A 17,385-nucleotide genomic window follows, 5' to 3' on the forward strand; every position below is an offset into this window, starting at 1 on the left:
ACTGGGTGTGCCGGCCAATGCTGGATCGGTCAGTGATCGTATTCATCGATGATATTTTGGTGTATTCGAGGTCTAGGGATCAGCATGAGGAACATTTGAGGGAGATTCTTGGGGTATTGAGATCGGAAAGGTTGTATGGCAAATTCTCCAAGTGTGATTTCTGGTTACGAGAGGTCCAGTTCCTCGGGCATCTTGTTAACCAGAAAGGGATATTGGTCGACCCGGCCAAGATTGAGACGGTGTTGAGGTGGGAGGTGCCGAGATCGCCTACTGAGATTAGGAGTTTTCTGGGTTTGGCTGGATATTATCGCAGGTTTATCAAGGATTTCTCCAAGATTGCCGTGCTACTTACTAGGATGACCCGGAAGGGTGCTGCGTTTTCATGGGGACCGGAGCAGCAGTCATCATTCGAGACGCTTCGTCAGAAATTGTGCGAGGCTCCGGTGCTCGCACTCCCGGAAGGGATGGAGGATTTTGTGGTGTACTGTGATGCATCTATATCGGGTTTGGGGGCGGTGCTTATGCAGAGGGGTCATGTGTTAGCGTATGCATCGAGCCAGTTGAAGCCTCATTAGTCGAGATATCCCACCCACGACCTGGAATTGGGGGCTGTGGTGTTTGCCCTCAAGATCTGGCGGCATTATCTTTATGGGGTTCGGTGTACCATGTACACGAACCACAAGAGCCTGAAGTACTTGATGGATCAGCCAAATATGAATATGCGACAGAGGAGATGGTTGCATGTGGTGAAGGATTACGATTGTGAGATCCTGTACCACCCGGGGAAGGCTAACTTGGTGGCCAATGCATTGAGTCGTTGGGCGGAAAGCACCCCGATCCGAGATATTTGTATGAGGTTGACGGTGATGACCCCGATTCTGGATACTATTCGAGGAGCTCAGGCTGAGGTTGCGAAACTAGAAAACCAGAAGAGGGAGTGGGTTGTAGGTCAGGTATCAGGGTTCGTCACGGATGGTCGAGGGCTTATGACTTTTCAGGGTCGGATTTGGGTACCGTTTGTGGGCGGTGCGCATGATATTTTGATGGAGGAAGCACATCGATCGAAATTCTCGATTCATCCCAGGGCTACAAAAATGTATTTGGATCTAAGGAAGGAGTATTGGTGGCCCTGTATGAAAAGGGATGTGGCATGGTTTATTGAGAGATGCTTGACTTGTCGGCAGGTTAAGGCCGAGCACCAGCGACCGCACGGTAAATTACAGCCACTAGATATTCCCGAATGGAAGTGGGAACAGATTACCATGAATTTTATCACCAAATTGTCGCGGACTGCGAGGGGAGTCGGTGCGATTTGGGTGATCGTGTATAGATTGACGAAGAGCGCGCATTTTCTAGCCATCAGCGAGAGCTCTTCTGCGGAGAAGTTGGCAGAATTATACGTGAGGGAGGTGGTATCGCAGCATGGGGTTCCGATGTCGATTGTTTCAGACTGCGATGTGTGTTTTACTTCCAGGTTTTGGAAGAAGTTTCATGAGGAGTTGGGTACGAGACTGCATTTCAGTACCGCATACCACCCGCAGACAGACGGACAAAGCGAGCGAACGATTTAGACGCTCGAGGATATGCTCCGAGCATGTGTTTTGGATTTCGGAGGGAGCTGGGACACCTATCTACCTTTAGCAGAGTTTTCGTATAACAACAGCTATCATTCGAGCATTGGTATGCCACCCTTTGAGCTGTTGTATAGGCGGAGGTGTCACACCCCCATCTGCTGGGGAGAGGTGGGGCAGCGGGTGATGGGTAGCACGGAGATCGTACTCTAGACGACCGAGCAGATTCAGCAGGTTAGGCAGAGGTTGTTGACCGCGCAGTGTTGCCAGAGGAGTTATGCGGACAGGCGGCGGTCCGAGCTCGAGTTTTAAGTGGGTGACCTTGTGCTCCTAAAGGTCTCTCCTTGGAAGGGAGTGATTCGGTTCAGGAAGAGGGTCAAGTTGGGGCCCCGGTATATTGGACCCTTCAGGATAATTGCTATGGTAGGCCGGGTAGCCTACCAGTTGGATCTACTTGTTGAGTTGGGGCAGATCCATGATACTTTTCATGTTTCGTAGTTGAGGAAATGTATTGCCGACGAGTCGGCAGTGGTGCCATTGGATGATATTCAGGTGGATGCAAGTCTGAACTATGTTGAGAGACCGGTAGCGATCAGGGATCAGAAAGTTAAGGTTCTGAGAAACAAGGAAGTACCCCTGGTACAAGTGCAGTGGCAACATCGGAAGGGGTCCGAGCTAACATGGGAATCCGAGTCGGAGATGCGGGATCAGTATCCGGAGTTGTTTTCAGTATGAGACTTCGGGGCCGAAGTCTGATTCTAGTGGGGGAGAATTGTAACAGCCCGAAATCCAGGTATTCTTCTGTTGTACATTTCATTTTGATTAAGTTAATGATTTAGGGTTTCATGGTAGGCGAGTACGCTGGGCGTACAAGGTGTACGCTGCGCGTACTCACGCGCCTCATTGGACGCATTCCCCCTCAGGTACGCGGGGCGTACCCAAGGTTACGCCCGTCGGAACTCATTCAGAACCAAACACTAATTTCCTTTGTTGAGGCTATAAAAGGAATGTGTGGCTGGACTTCTCAACCACCACCCCTCAGAGAGAAACCCTAAATAGTGTGTGCCATCGTCCTTAATCCTTTGTGTGTGCATTCTAAGCTTGGTAGTGCCATTTTAAGGTTTCAAAGAAGAAGAAGAGCTTGTTGGAGAGTCTAGAAGTGGTGCTCAAGTGTAGATCTGAGCTTTGCAAGGGTTAAAGCTTCAATTTCATGTAAAAAGTCCGGATCTTGACACTTGGTTCTTGTTGTATGCTTTAGATGTCATTTTCTAGGGTTTAAGTCCCAAAGGTGGAGGCTTTTGTGCAAATGGCCTCCATAAGCTTAGATGCTTCATGTTTCTGATCTATTAGAGTTGTAGACTCATAAAAATGGCATCTTGGACGTGGGTATTGCACCATGCATGAGATCTAGATCCTTGAGTTTGAATAAAAGGTTGTTAGGTGGTGTTGGAGCCTTTACAACCATGCCAAGGCTTAAAGGTCTCAACTTTATGGGTTTAGACACACTAAGGGAGTCAGATCTGGAAGTTGGACTAATGACTTAACTGATTAAGACCAGAAAATGGAGGGTGGCTGATTCTGGTGGTTACGCAGGGTGTAACTTCCAGTACGCGCCGCGTACTGGGTGGAGACCCCGATCCGGGGGGAGTTGGCGATGTACGCCTGCGTACATCTAGCGGTACGCCCCGCGTATTCTCATGGTTGACTCTTGTTGACTTTTAGGGTTTTGGTCAACATAAGGACTTTAGGTCAGGGAAGGGTAAAATGGTCTTTTACCCTTTCAGGAAGGATGATAAGGGGTAAAGTTTTAGTAGTGGAAGTCTTCGTGTATTAAATGATATTTTTATGCTTAGGCGGGGTTGAGCCGTCGTTGGATTCGGTGATAGCGAGGACACGAGATCTTAGACTTCCCACGAGGTGAGTTTTCTCACTATACTGTACCCGGAAGGGTTTGACTGTGTGACCGAAAGGTCGGATATGCTATGAGATATATGTGTTATGTGTGATAAGTTATTCGTTATGTGTTCCACGTATGATATGCTTGATATGGGCCGGAAGGCATTATATTATGGGCCGGAAGGAAAATATGTTATGGGCTGGAAGGCGTTGTAAAATGGACCGTAAGGTTGACGTGGGTAGGACCGGAAGGTTTACCCAGTCGGGACGGAAGTCCCCTGAGACACATGGACCGGTAGGTTAGAGCCTGGAAAGGCGTATGTGCGTAGGTTGTATTTTGGGGAACTCATTAAGCATTTATGCTTACAGTTGTTGTGTTATGTGTTTCAGGTACTAGCGAGGACCGTGAGAAGGCGCCGACGTGATCGTACACACACTCGGGGGAAACTATTTTTGTGGTCTTTGTTATGTAATCGGTCGTGAAAATATTGTTTACATTGGAACCTAAATTATTACTCGATGTTTTTGATGTTTGTAAAAAAAATGAAAAAAGTTGGTTTTAAAATTTACGTCGTTACATTTCTCTTCAGCGGGTTTGAGTGAGGTTCTTGGGTGGCTGGGTATGCAGAGGTTGGTTGTTGCTGTTTACTACTAGGATCGAAATTTTCGATAAGGCTCTTGCTAACATTGGCGTTGTTAGCATTTAGGTGAGCCATGACAGCTGCCGAGACTGCAGCTTAGAACGTAGTTTTGTCGAATAGGAGGGCAGGTTTCCTGCTTGCAGACTGGTTGCGCTTCTTCGGAGGCATGGTTTTTCCTACACGGAAAGGAATACAAGATAATGAGATACGATGGCTAACCCTGGACATATATGTCCTGACTGTATTAGGCATAAATTTTCCCGTGCCTCGGGTACTGGTGGTCTGAGTGTCAACCTACATCCCTATGATGTAGTCCTGGTGTACAAGGTAGGAGTATGGGTATTGGAAAGGCCATAAGATGGGAGTCGTTCCTACTAAGTTACCTTTATACAGGGAAAGGTTTCACTCTCTGGCTTGGAAAGATTTGAGAACAGTTCGGAACGAAGTCCGCAGGAAAAAGGCTCATGAAGGCTTATGGCTAAACAACCTCAACAGAGGTGTGGGGATCCGCTCTAATCGTCTAACTGGCAACGGGAAACGACGATTTACCTAACACATAGTGTAAGTAGTGTAACCACTAACTCACTAAATTGTATTATTTTAAGGGTGTATTAGCGTGACGAACAAGAGGGTAAGACTCTGTAACAGCCCGTTATTTCAAGTCAGTAAAAATCGAGTCCTGTAACCTCTTTGAGAAAGGAATTAGAATATCATCGAAAAATGAAGTATTCAAAAACTCTATTTGGAGTACACTATGTGGTAGTTATCGTCTTAAGGTTTCCAAACATATAAATAACACAAAAATCCGAGTTATAACGAAGAAATTATGATCATTCTAAGTTTTCCGACAAAAACCGGCAATACGAAGTCGCGTAAAAACGCAAAGTTTCAATAAAACACTTTCTGACCTTAGGTGTCTAAATGAAAGTCATAGATATTGTTAAACTACAAACATGCATAAAAAGAACGCTCAAATCGGACATCGTATAAATAAGTTATGAATTTTTAAAGAAATTCCTTAATCACGTCATTTTAATAAATAAATAATAAAAATAATTTCGGAATTTGCCAACGGAATCTAAATGAAAGTTGTAGATCGTAGTCTCACCTTCGCGGGGATATAAAGAACGTCAAAAACGGAGTTCGTATGAAGGAGATATGAATTTTGGAAGTTTGATAAATAATTTATACATAATTTTTATTAAAAATTCGGTATTATCCGAAGGGGAGTCAGCCTAGGGCCGTAGTACGCGCCGCGTACCCTCGTACGCCCCGCGTACTCGAGGCAACGGCCTCGGATCGTCCACGTCGCCCCTATGCGAGCTACCCCCTCCCCCGTCCCGTCCGAAACGCTGCAGCCGAGGATGCGGTCAGCGATGACGTCCCGTACGCGCCGAGTACGGGAGTACGCCCCGCGTACGCATGCCTCTCAGCCCCCTATAAAAGGGATGCGAGGGTTCCCGGGCAAATGGCTCATTCTCTCTCCTTTTTCTTGCGTTTTACCTCGTTTTCCGTGCTCGCACTACCCCGAAGCCCTGGTCATTTTGTGCAAGTCCCGAAGGTTGATTTTACTCCCGAGGAATCCCGAGATTTCCGAGGAAAATCCATTTCCCGAGACGAAACTCTGCCCGGTTTTCCATCTTGCTATCTTCAAACTTTCAAGTGAGTTCATACCCCTTTCAAACACACTTTAAATACATTTTAAATGCTTTTATACTCTTTTAGGGGGGGAATACAAGTAAACATACGGTTATTATCGTGTATTTTATAAAGTTTCACTTCACTTGTTTTATCGAATAAATCACTTGGAACTCATTACTACTATGGAAAACTCTTGTCATACTTTGCGTGCATTAGACTTATACAAAGTATATAATGATTTCAAAGTACCTTTCATTGTTAAGTCGGTTTATACATTCTAAAAACTTATGATTTTGCTTTGTCAAACACTGTGAAAAAGGATAAACTTTACATACAAAACTATCACTTTAATACAGGCTTAGTTGAGAATCCATGAGACGTGTATATCTTCAAACGTTACTTTTCTTTATTAGAAAGTAACGCTGCAAGTCCTGTCTATAACCAGAGTCTCCCGTTCGGAGAACGTGTCAAATGTGTATAGATCTATACAGGAAGTCATGATCCCGCGCCCTGACTGTTAGCTACAGTCCGTCTTTTGGGATGACAGTTGTCATAACGCTGCGACGCCTGAAGAACGTCGTTACAAGCATATTATGTTTAGTATGGTTATAAAACTCATCGGATATACAATTATTATGGTGTTATGCTTTTATGAACGAGTAGCTATTAAAACTATTCTTCATCTAACAAATGCGATCTTCGTATAACTTTATTATATAAAACTATGACACAACTTTTAAGAACGTCGGTTTCTTGCGATTTTTGGTCTTAGAGACTGCCATTTATGTTAGGAAAATAAGGGTTTTTCCTGCATACAAACCAAACAACTAATAGGAAAATAAGGGATTTTCCTGGTGCAATTATTTACAACTTATAACACGAACATTCATATGCATTTCATACTTTTATAAGAAAATAAGGGTTTTTCTTGAAAAACACAACAACTCGTATCTCAACCATTAGGGAAAATATGGGATTTTCTGGATCTAATACATTCACTTTCAACACAACAAATCACAACTCTTTACATTTGAAATACTGCATTTTCTGGAAAACATACACCCATTTTGGAATGGCATCCAATTTTTCTAAACTACTTATGAACTCACCAACTTAATTGTTGACACTTTTTCTTTGAATTAACTTGTATTCTCAGGGACTCGCTAAGCAGGTTTGGGAATCAACTTTTGGGATTAACGCGTTGGCGTTAATTACTTCTTTTGAATGATGTTTATGTATTTACCTTTTGAACATGTAATGAATACAATTATGTAAACATCTTGGAAACTTTAATATATAGGGTGGTGTGTACTTTCCTTTCTATGAACTGTTATGATACTGAATATGATGTCCTCCGCCCCCGAACGTTTCCGCCGTTCTGGTTTGGGGGTGTGACAGACTCTTCTTGGGTTCCATGTACTGGCTCCCTGTGTCTGTCTCGTATCTTGACTAGAATCGGCGTTGGCTTCCTTCGAGTAGTTACCTAGGGTTCTCTCCTCGTATGGACATATTGAATTTCTACTCCGTCTTCCTTTTAATTCCAACTCTGGGTGTCATCACTTCACGATGGATGACTGGAATCTTGGAAGTTTAAGCGAATCTCTCACCACTGTCCCTAAAATATATAGGCACTTGGTGAATTCAATAGTCCCAACCCAATTCATTTATATCCAAACTGGAAATCTTCTCAATGAACTTCTTCGGGGGCGAAATCAACTCTTCTGTCACACACTGAAGTGGATAGGGTTTTCTACAGGGTTCGTGCGAGAATGGAAATGTCTAAAGAATCCTAAGAGATTATTAACATTTCAGTAGATGATCCACATCAAGTCCTGCTACGATTACCCAGGGTATACAAATCATATATAGCTTAGATCCGATAGGCCTTCGAATATGTGATACTACTCAAGATTCACATCCCAACGAGGAAAAGGAAATAGGGTGAAACCACACATTCTTAGCCTATGGGATCCTTATTATATATAACCTTGGGAGTATACTCTTTGTAGTTGTAGGTATATCAATAAGGATATTTTTAGTTCTTCACACAAGGTTATCTGTTTATCCTAAAATACCCCTATGGTATTTAAATTCTTTTTTGATTCTTATCTTCTGAATATGATTTTGGGATTAATGCAAGTCTTTTAGTATTCCAAATTCATATAGTATTTTAAACTTTATGTTTGGCTCTAGCATTCCTAGTTGGTAAGTTTCAGACCTGTTGCAACACCACTATCACTCCCAAGCACACGTTCATCGCATCTCGAATAAATGTAGTTGACCAGGTTGCATTTATTCCAGTGTACGATTACATAACTGCCCAAGTTTGACTGTAGTGCTCAACATCCGAAGACTTTTATTATTGTTCTTCTTGTGATACTTTTGTTCGAGTGTTAAGATTCTGGATGTTATTATACTTTGGCAAAATATGGTTATATTTTAAAGTATAATTCTTGGTCAGAGTGTTTTATCCCTTTTGTATTTATAGGTTGTATATCTTTTATGAATTGATATACTTAGCTCACTATAAACAATGCTCTGATATCAATCTGTCACACCCCAAAACCGGAACGGCGGAAACGTTCTGGGGTGGATGATATCATGTCAAGTATCACAACACATGCATTATAGTAATAAAAGTACAACAAAACATTGCATTAATAGTAATAGTTTTACATGGTTTTCATTACAATACATCACAGTAATACAAGTAAATATAATAAATACAACATGGTACTAAGCTATCTTCATCAACAGCTCCGGGTGTGTACCTGTCTAATGCTGACTTGAGAATACAAGTTATTTGAAAAGCGAGTATCAGTATTTTTACAAATGCTGGTGAGTTCATAAGTATTTAGTGTCATTTTAGTCAAATAACTTTAATAAAAGTGGTAATTTTAGGGTATCCATTTCATTAGTGCCTTTTCGAGAAAATCCTATATTTTCTTTACTAAAAGCAGTCTTCTACCAAGACTAGACGGAGGTATGTGGTAAAAAGTAGTTTTCCCTTAATCGCTATCATTATCAAAATACTTAATTTGATCATTAAAGAAAGCAAGAGAAAATAAGGGAAATAACATATGCCTCAGCAGTGAGGACTGATGACTAAGGCAAAAAGGAATCATAGACTCCAAGAGAGTATCGAACGAACGACATGCCTGGCTCAATCTAACTAAAGGAGATACAGACCCCAGACGGTACCAAATGAAAGATACAGCTAGTAAGGTCTAGAACAAAGAATACAGACCGCAGACAGTATCAAATGAAAGATACGGCTAGCAAGGTCTAAAACAAAGAATACTGACCGCAGACAATATCAAATGAAAGATACAACTAGCAAGGTCTAAAACAGAGAATACAGACCGCAGAGAGTATCAAATGAAAGATACAGCTATCAAGGTCTAAAACAGAGACTACAGACTGCAGACAGTATCAAATGAAAGGTACAGCTAGCAAGGTCTAAAAACAGTGTGACTTTGAAAATGGGTTCCCAGCATACAGTGTAAATTGCTGGTATAATACCGTTACCTTAAGGCCATGAATTATAAGGCAACCTGGGATACTGATAACCATACTAACCGACACTAGAGTACCTGACGCCCTATAAGCGTCTATAAATTATGACATTTGTCACCCCTTGGCTTGGTGGGCCGTGGACTGTAGCTAGCAGTCAGGGTGCGGGGGTGTCAATCCCATATAGATCTATACACATAATGTCCGCTCTCTCTCTACAGGAGACTCTGGTTACCAACTAGACGAAGGAGAAGGCCGTGTCCCGAAGATGCATCCCAAATAGTGGGTAGTGGGTTTCATATGTAAGTGCTGAACTAGGGGTAGAGACTCATAACTGGACTGACTAGAGTAAACCTATATGTCTATGTTCGCATACATACATACAACTAATGAATCAAACGACCTTCGGACGGCCATCCAATCCCGCCAGACCACATCTCAACAAAGAAAAGGAAATAGGGCGGACAAGCCTTCCTAAGTCCTTCAATCATTATTTATACGTACCTATACAGGTACTGACAAACATATAACTACGACTGAGCGTGTAACAAGTGGAAACGCATCGTGATGTATAACGTACAGTGTGAGCGAATAGTGTGGAATAACCAAATCATACAGTGTAAACAAACAGTGTGGGTTAATCGAATCATGAAGTATAAGCGTTACCAAATATAAGCATATTCCACAGTGGAGACGTTATCAAGTAGGAGTTTAAACTAAGTAAAAGCGAAGCAGCGGCATCTAACAAGCAAGAGTATACGACATGAAAGAGAACTTTGATGAAAACCTTGGAAAAACCTTTATACTTAAGAAAGTCACAACTTGGTATTCTTCAGTAAATTAAGTTTGAAAACCTTTCATAAACCAGTTTAAAAAGAACTTTGATAAAACAATATAAGTAAGAGTTATGAACAAATGAAAGCATTTTAGAAAACCATTTATAGTATCCTACTCGGTAAAACAGTTTACAGTGTGGTAAATTCTTGTGCATGCGGGTTATCAATCACATGTGATAGATATGATAACTGGCATGTTTAACTTGTATTCCCCCCTATTAAAACATGTAAAAATATTTAAAAGGTTTATTTAGGGGTATGACCTCACCTGGTGTAGGTGGATCCGACGAAGGTGTCGGTTGGGTGTCCGGTGTCAAGTAAGGACTTGGACACACTTAGAGACCTATTTAACATATGTTCACATACAATTAGTATCTTTAATACTAATTAAACAAATATACGCGCTCTAAGGAGCGGAAAACACTTTGGTTAAGTGTTTGGGGTGTCCCAGGTAACATTTAAGGGCTCAAATGGCTTAAGAATGGAGCTTACTCTTCAAGAGTAAACTCACCCTATGGTGTTTACAGCCCAGGGACAACTCCCCATGAGTTTACAGCCGTAAACTAATGGTGAGAGTGTTCTAGGATGTTTAAAGGCTTAATATCGATTGTGGAATTTTGCTAGGTCCAAATCTAAATTGTATCAGTGGATTTAATGCATTTAAAGGGACCAAATGGGAGTTTATAGCCCATGAACCACCCCTATGGGTGTTCACGGCTGTGAACTCCTATACTCTTGGTTTTATGGAAGTTTAAGGCCCTTAAATGATAGAGGGTAAATTCCTAAGCATTTTTCCAAGTCAAATGGGGAGTTTAGGGCACCATTTAACCCCTTTATAGGAGTTTACGGCCTAGATACCCTTCCATGAGTGGTTTACAGCCGTGAACTCCTTATACAGTTGTTTTAATTGAGTTTAAGGCCCCTAGCTTTTTGGTGATTGATTCTAGAATTTAATCCAAGGCCATTGGTGTGTTTAAGGGAATTTTTAACACAGAAATATGAGTTTACTCCCCATGAAGAGGAGTTTACGGCCCAAGCATGTTCTTGGTAAGTAAACTCAAGTTTACTCTCCAAAAACTCGATCCAAGGTGTTCTAAGTCCTAATATGTAAGCCTAAAAGTCATATCTAAGCCTTAGGGGCAATTTAGAGGGGTTTTGGGGCTTAAAAACCACATTAATTGGTGTTCATGGTCCAAGAGAGTTCTTGGGCCGTAAACTCATCATTTTGTCCCTATTTTATGTTTTAAACTCGAATTTGCAGGCTAGATAAGCTATATAACAAGTGAGGATAGTTTACCTACTCGTTTGGGGCTCGAAACGGACGATTTTTGGCTCGGGAAAAAGTTGTAGAGAGAGAGTATAGAGAGAGAGTGAAAAAGGTTGAAATGAAGTTTATTCTCCCTTATATAGGGGTTGGAGTTGGGGCTCAGTAGAATTCTACCCGATACTGCCGTTAAACGGGGCTTTTTGGTCGCACCCGATTAAACGGTCAAATTTTGACTTGGTTGTATCTAGACATTTTAAGGGAATTTTGTAGGTGTTTCTAATTTGTTTCAAACCTTACCAAGTCATTATAAATGTCCCCATATTATTAACCTCTTCCAAAAGGTTAACGGACAATTAAATAAAACGAAGCTTTTAACGGAAAAAGGTTATAACTGACGGAATAGATTTCGGGTTGTCACACATCAGTAGAAACTTTAATAAATCATTTGCAGGTATCCTCATACTTCATGGAGTTTTCTTTTTGGTTTGGTATGTTTTTGCGTGTGTGATTTTACTAAACTACCGTTTGTGTTGATTTGGTAGGAAACAACTCTTAATCATGTAACACATGTGGGGCTCTTGGGTGATGGGTTTGGTTCAACGCTTGAGATGTGCAAAAAGAATTTGTTTTGGGTGGTGACAAAGATGCAAGTTCTGGTAGATCCTTATCCCACTTGGTAAACTATAAACTATAATTCTATTCATCTATTTGATGATTTTGACACTTTTACCCTTATCTATTTTTACACATTCAAATTAATTTCTGGGGCGATATGGTCCAAGTAGATACATGGGTAGCTGCTTCTGGGAAAAATGATATGCAACGTGATTGGATGATACACGATTATGAAACCGGATAAATACTAACAAGAGCTTCAAGGTTGGAACTTTAACAAACTTTTCCCCCCTTTTTTGGCTTTTGTAAATTTGGTTAATGATTTTAATTAAAAAGGTGTCTTCTTTTATATTTTTTAGCAATTGGGTGATGATGAATAAAGTTACAAGGAGGTTATCTAAAATACCTGATGAAATCCGAGCTGAAATTGTGCAATTCTTTGTAGACACACCAAATAACTGTAAGTAATGGTTTATATTTGTGGTAAGAAAATTCATCCACCAAATAACACATTTGAATTGCCATCTAGTCTTGTATCTCTTCTCATTGAAGGCATAGTTCAAAATACACCTGATAGTGTATTTTTATATGAGGTAAATTCGTTAAGAATTTATTTATCTTAAAGATAGTTTTTTATAACTGTTTGTAACTTTTGATATAGAGTGGTGGAAATGTGGAGGTACCATTTACTCATATATTATTTTATTTTATAAATTTTGTTTTTTTTTCGTCATGATATATTATTAATATATGCAGTTTGGAATGAATTTTGATGATGTCGGGTCAGCATCTTCAATAGTTATTGCATCCTCATTCAAATCAGAGAAAAAATGAGGCGAGGTTGCAGTCAAACCAGTAAAATCATATTTTTATTTGTATTTTATTATAATAATTTTTTTTAATTGTTTTTAATATTTGTTATTATACTTGTTCTAACATTTTATTTATAACATGCTACTTTTGTGTTTCTTAATCTATTTATTTCATGTTTACTTTTTCTATAATAGGAGGCTTATGGAAGAATATTTGGATTCGCATCTAGCACAATAATGTCCTAAGAGGTTTGTTTAATTTTGTCTATTAAAGTATCCTACTTTCATAACATTGTACTTTATAGTTTTTCCTATCATGACATTCTACTAACAAAATCTATCTAACATCTTATGTTCATGTTTTAATTGTTGGTTGCGTATCAACAAAGGAAATATGTGGGGAGATGGATATTAATTAACGATGTAGAAATTGAGGCTAAACATCAACAAATGGGAAAATTGTGGATATGGATACAAAAATTGCAACAATAGATACCAAACATCAGGGGGGGTTAAAAATTATGGTACTTTGAAATCAAATATAGGTTAATGTTAAACTTTGATATTTGATTTTTTAGGATTTTTTGGTAAAATTTGATAGTTGATTCTTTTGGTATTTTTAGGTTAATGGTTGGGTTTTTAGTGTATATTTATTTATGTTTTTTGTATTTCAATATTAATGTTTCTTTTGGGATTGTATAATTTATTTGATGTTTTTTGGTATTTTTGTTTTATATTGGTAATAAAGAAAACAAAAAAAAAAAAATCCTATTATGTTATTAAATTTTCAAGGGTTCAACAATGGACTAAAAAAATTGTATCATGCATTTGCGAGGGATCAATGATGGATCACAAAAATCTGATATCATACATTTACGACGGATCAGCAACGGACTACAAAACAAATATGGAGATCTGAGACGTATCCGTGACGGAATATTGTTACTAAGTTTTGTCGCTAGATGTCCTAAATAAGTGTACTAAGTAACCATTTGTGATGGATAATCTAAATCGTCGCAAGGAAAAACCAATATGTCGCAAAATCCCTGGCTAGCACATTAGACATGCTTAAATTAGCTAAGGAGTTTGTCTGTTGTTAATCTGTCGCAAACAATCATTAGCAACTGATTAGCGACGGATTGGTTTGTCGCTGAAACTCTTGTTTCTAGTAGTGGTGTTAAACGTTCTTATAACTTTGATGATGTATGTCGGCTTAGGTCAACTTTGTTTATACAATTTACTAAATCTATGAATGTAATTGGCTCGGATGAGGTTTTTATGATTTGTAGATTCAAATGGGTTGGAGTTTGACAATTCCAGTTCAGGTAACGACCATTTTCAACTATATATGAATTTATCTTTAGATCATATAATTACATTTGTTTATTAATGAATTCTAATAGCTATGCTTAAGGGTTCCGATCACGGGATTTGTTTCTTTTGCATTGTGTAATTCTTATAAAATTATATTTTAAGGGATGACTTCTCAAAATAAATCTTCAATGTGCAATGTATCAATTACACAACTAAATTCAAAAAGATATAGTAACACTGTAATCCAAAGTTGATCGTTATTTTTCGCTTTAACCCAATGTTGGAAAAAAGCCAAAATAACATCCTTTTCGTGTTAACAAACTCGAAAAATCTAGAGAAAATATAACAGTTTAGTTTAACCCGAAATTAGTTTTTTGATTTAATACATAATTATTTGCGTATTTATGAGCATGATATCCTTTTAATTTCTAGAGGGCTTCTGTGCAAAATCAAATGCAGGTGTAAAATTGTTTTGCTAAAAAAATGTTACACATCAGGAGCTGGACTTCTAAAAAAAATATGACAAGATGCTAAGAAAAAGTTCCACTTTTTAATCATAAACGTTGTTTTATATCAATTTTTTGAAATAAAGGTTGGGAAAGCATACTAGAATTCCATATTCAGAACGTTATATTTCTATACTTACAAATTTCAAATTCTATTTGTCGTTTACGTCTTTAATGAGTCCACTAATCCTTCCTATTTTTACTAATTTTTTTTGTTATAATGACATATAGGGATACGGTATTGTACCGAAAAGGAAGGTGAGTATTTAGGCTGTCCTAACACATTGCAAAGGAATCTGTAAGCTGTATAGTCTTTTATATTTGTGTTATAACTGCCTCTAATGAAATTTCATGTAATCTGCGTATGCTCTATGATGATCTTGTGTTATTATTTTCTGGTGAACATTGTACTTTAGTTCTTTGTAAAACTACCAAGAGTTAGCATCTCATTTTAGTAAAAAAGGTTGAACACCCTTTGCCCCATGTGAAGCATGGGATCATCAGGTATTTAATACTTAAAATACACATAATAATGTAATTCAAAAACACAAGTACAAATTACGACACTCCCAAAGCCATGTTTTGTCTCATCTTCATATGTTTACAAAGTTAAAATCCATAAAAAAATCTAATTAATGCTCTCAAGTGAATTATTGCTATAAAAATACAAAGCAGCATCACCAATGGTAAGTAATGACATATAATGAAAGAACAACTCATGGCCTTAACAAATAATTGTTAGTTTACCTATCATACATAAATGTGCATGTCTCTGCCATGTGCCACACACCCCCTGCCATAGCATTTGTTTAAAAACTTCCATATTTATTGTTAAAAACGTTGAACCACTATCATGACAACGATCTTTTGTTGAAATTATACCAAACACTTGGAATCTCTCTTTGAAGTCACCTATCCTGTAATAGACCAACACCAAAGAAGTAGACACATGTAAGTGTGTTGTAATCCATGGTTAAGAATTCTCAAAACAAAGATTTTTGCAGGTCATAGAAGTCTATTCTTTCACAAAGCATGTTTCAGTGTTTTATTCAATCATTATTTAAAAAAAAAACTTTTGGCTCCTCTATTTCTATCAAACATTGACTGATTCTTCTACCATGCATGCACAACTTGACCAACAGCATACTTTCCAACAGCAAGGGCAAATCTATCCAAAAACAGTTAATATCAAGCATAAAAAACTTGTTGATGTCGATAGTAAGTGTTCATTTCTCTTGTAGTTCTAAAAAGGCAAATAGTAATAGTAATAGTAATAGTAATAGTAATAATAATAATAATAATAATAATAATAATAATAATAATAAAAATCCATTCACATCCAAATTAATATAGTCAAACAAATGACATGAAAACATAGAGGAGTTGATGGCTCAATCTCATCGAGTAGAGATAGAGATAGCCGCATGAAATTTAGAATCAAGTTGACGAGTTGGAGGACCCTAACTCGACGAGTAGGAGTTGAGTGTGAAAACCCTAATTTTCAAGATTTGTGCTCTATTTAAAGGACCTTAAGCCTTTTATTCCGCATCCCTCATCACTTTAGTACCCTGAGAGAAACCCTAACTGAGTTGGTATCATCTATGTAAGAGAGAAAGAGGCTAAGAGTGTGTGGATTGGTGCATTCTTTGAAAGAGCTTGAAGAGCAAACGGCCTGGAATGAGAAGGAGTATTTTGATCCAGCATTCTTTCAGTGTTAGCGGCCATTTGAAGGAAAAAGCCACTGACTTGATCATTTGTTTGGTAGATCTCTACATTAGGAAGTTTATGGCCATTTCTACCTTCTTTGTGAGTCATTTAGCCATTTGTGCGTTCCTTGAAGATGAGACTTCAGATTTGGACGTTACTAGGTCGCTTAGGCCGAAAGATTCATGATTTATCAAGCTTTGACCAACTTCCTGTTGGGTTTTAGTATATTACAACATCATATGGTGCACATACAACCGTAAATGCTTTTGATCTATGTTTTCTCTAATTACATGCAATATTGTTTCCAAAGCATTAAGCCTACAACTAGCATACAATTGACACAAACAACATAAAATACTAGTTAGGAGTTTACCTCTTTATGTAGCTTGTAGAACTTGTTGTATTTGACCTTTAAGAACTTAGCACCCCAAATGTGATGCCTTAAACGGTTCACAACACACCCTTGAATCATTGGATGATTTGAGAGAGGTTTCTAGGCATACAAATCGGCTATGCTTCTCCAAGAACACATCATGTAACCGATTTTGGCCATAGGGTCTAGTATATATATGTAGGAATCCAAGAGTCATGGATTAAACCCTTATCCATACTGTTGGTTTATAATCCTTGTTTCGTGTGGGCTAACTCTTCATGGAACTTACATAAACTTAGCCTATCATGGATCAATAGTCCAAACCATATATATATATATATATATATATATATATATATATATATATATATATATATATATATATATATATATATATATATATATATATATCATTGATTTACATAATCAGTACCCGTTAATTTAATTAGTCTCTTTTGATTAATAGTTAATTCCAAATTAATTATTTATCAACACTAATTAAATAATATGATTTCATATTAATATATTCGAAGTTATAATATATTAATAAATCATAAATAACATCTTAGTCAAATATCCGTCCACAAATTGTCTTGGTGATATGCAACCCGAATGGACCATACTACTCTCGGGTCAAGTACATAACAATTATAATTATGGGCTTAGACACCTAATCCAATAGTCTCCCACTTG

At 38.4% G+C, this 17,385-nt stretch overlaps 1 pseudogene; it reads left to right on the plus strand.

Annotated features, from left to right (window-relative positions):
* LOC145010297 (palmitoyl-acyl carrier protein thioesterase, chloroplastic-like) overlaps nt 1-12,814 on the plus strand; it is a 31,170-nt pseudogene extending 18,356 nt beyond the window's left edge.
* Nucleotides 12,815-17,385: the final 4,571 nt, after the last annotated feature.

This window comes from Lactuca saligna, chromosome 8, assembly GCF_052625555.1.
Source record: "Lactuca saligna cultivar CGN05327 chromosome 8, ASM5262555v1, whole genome shotgun sequence".
NCBI lineage: Eukaryota > Viridiplantae > Streptophyta > Magnoliopsida > Asterales > Asteraceae > Lactuca > Lactuca saligna.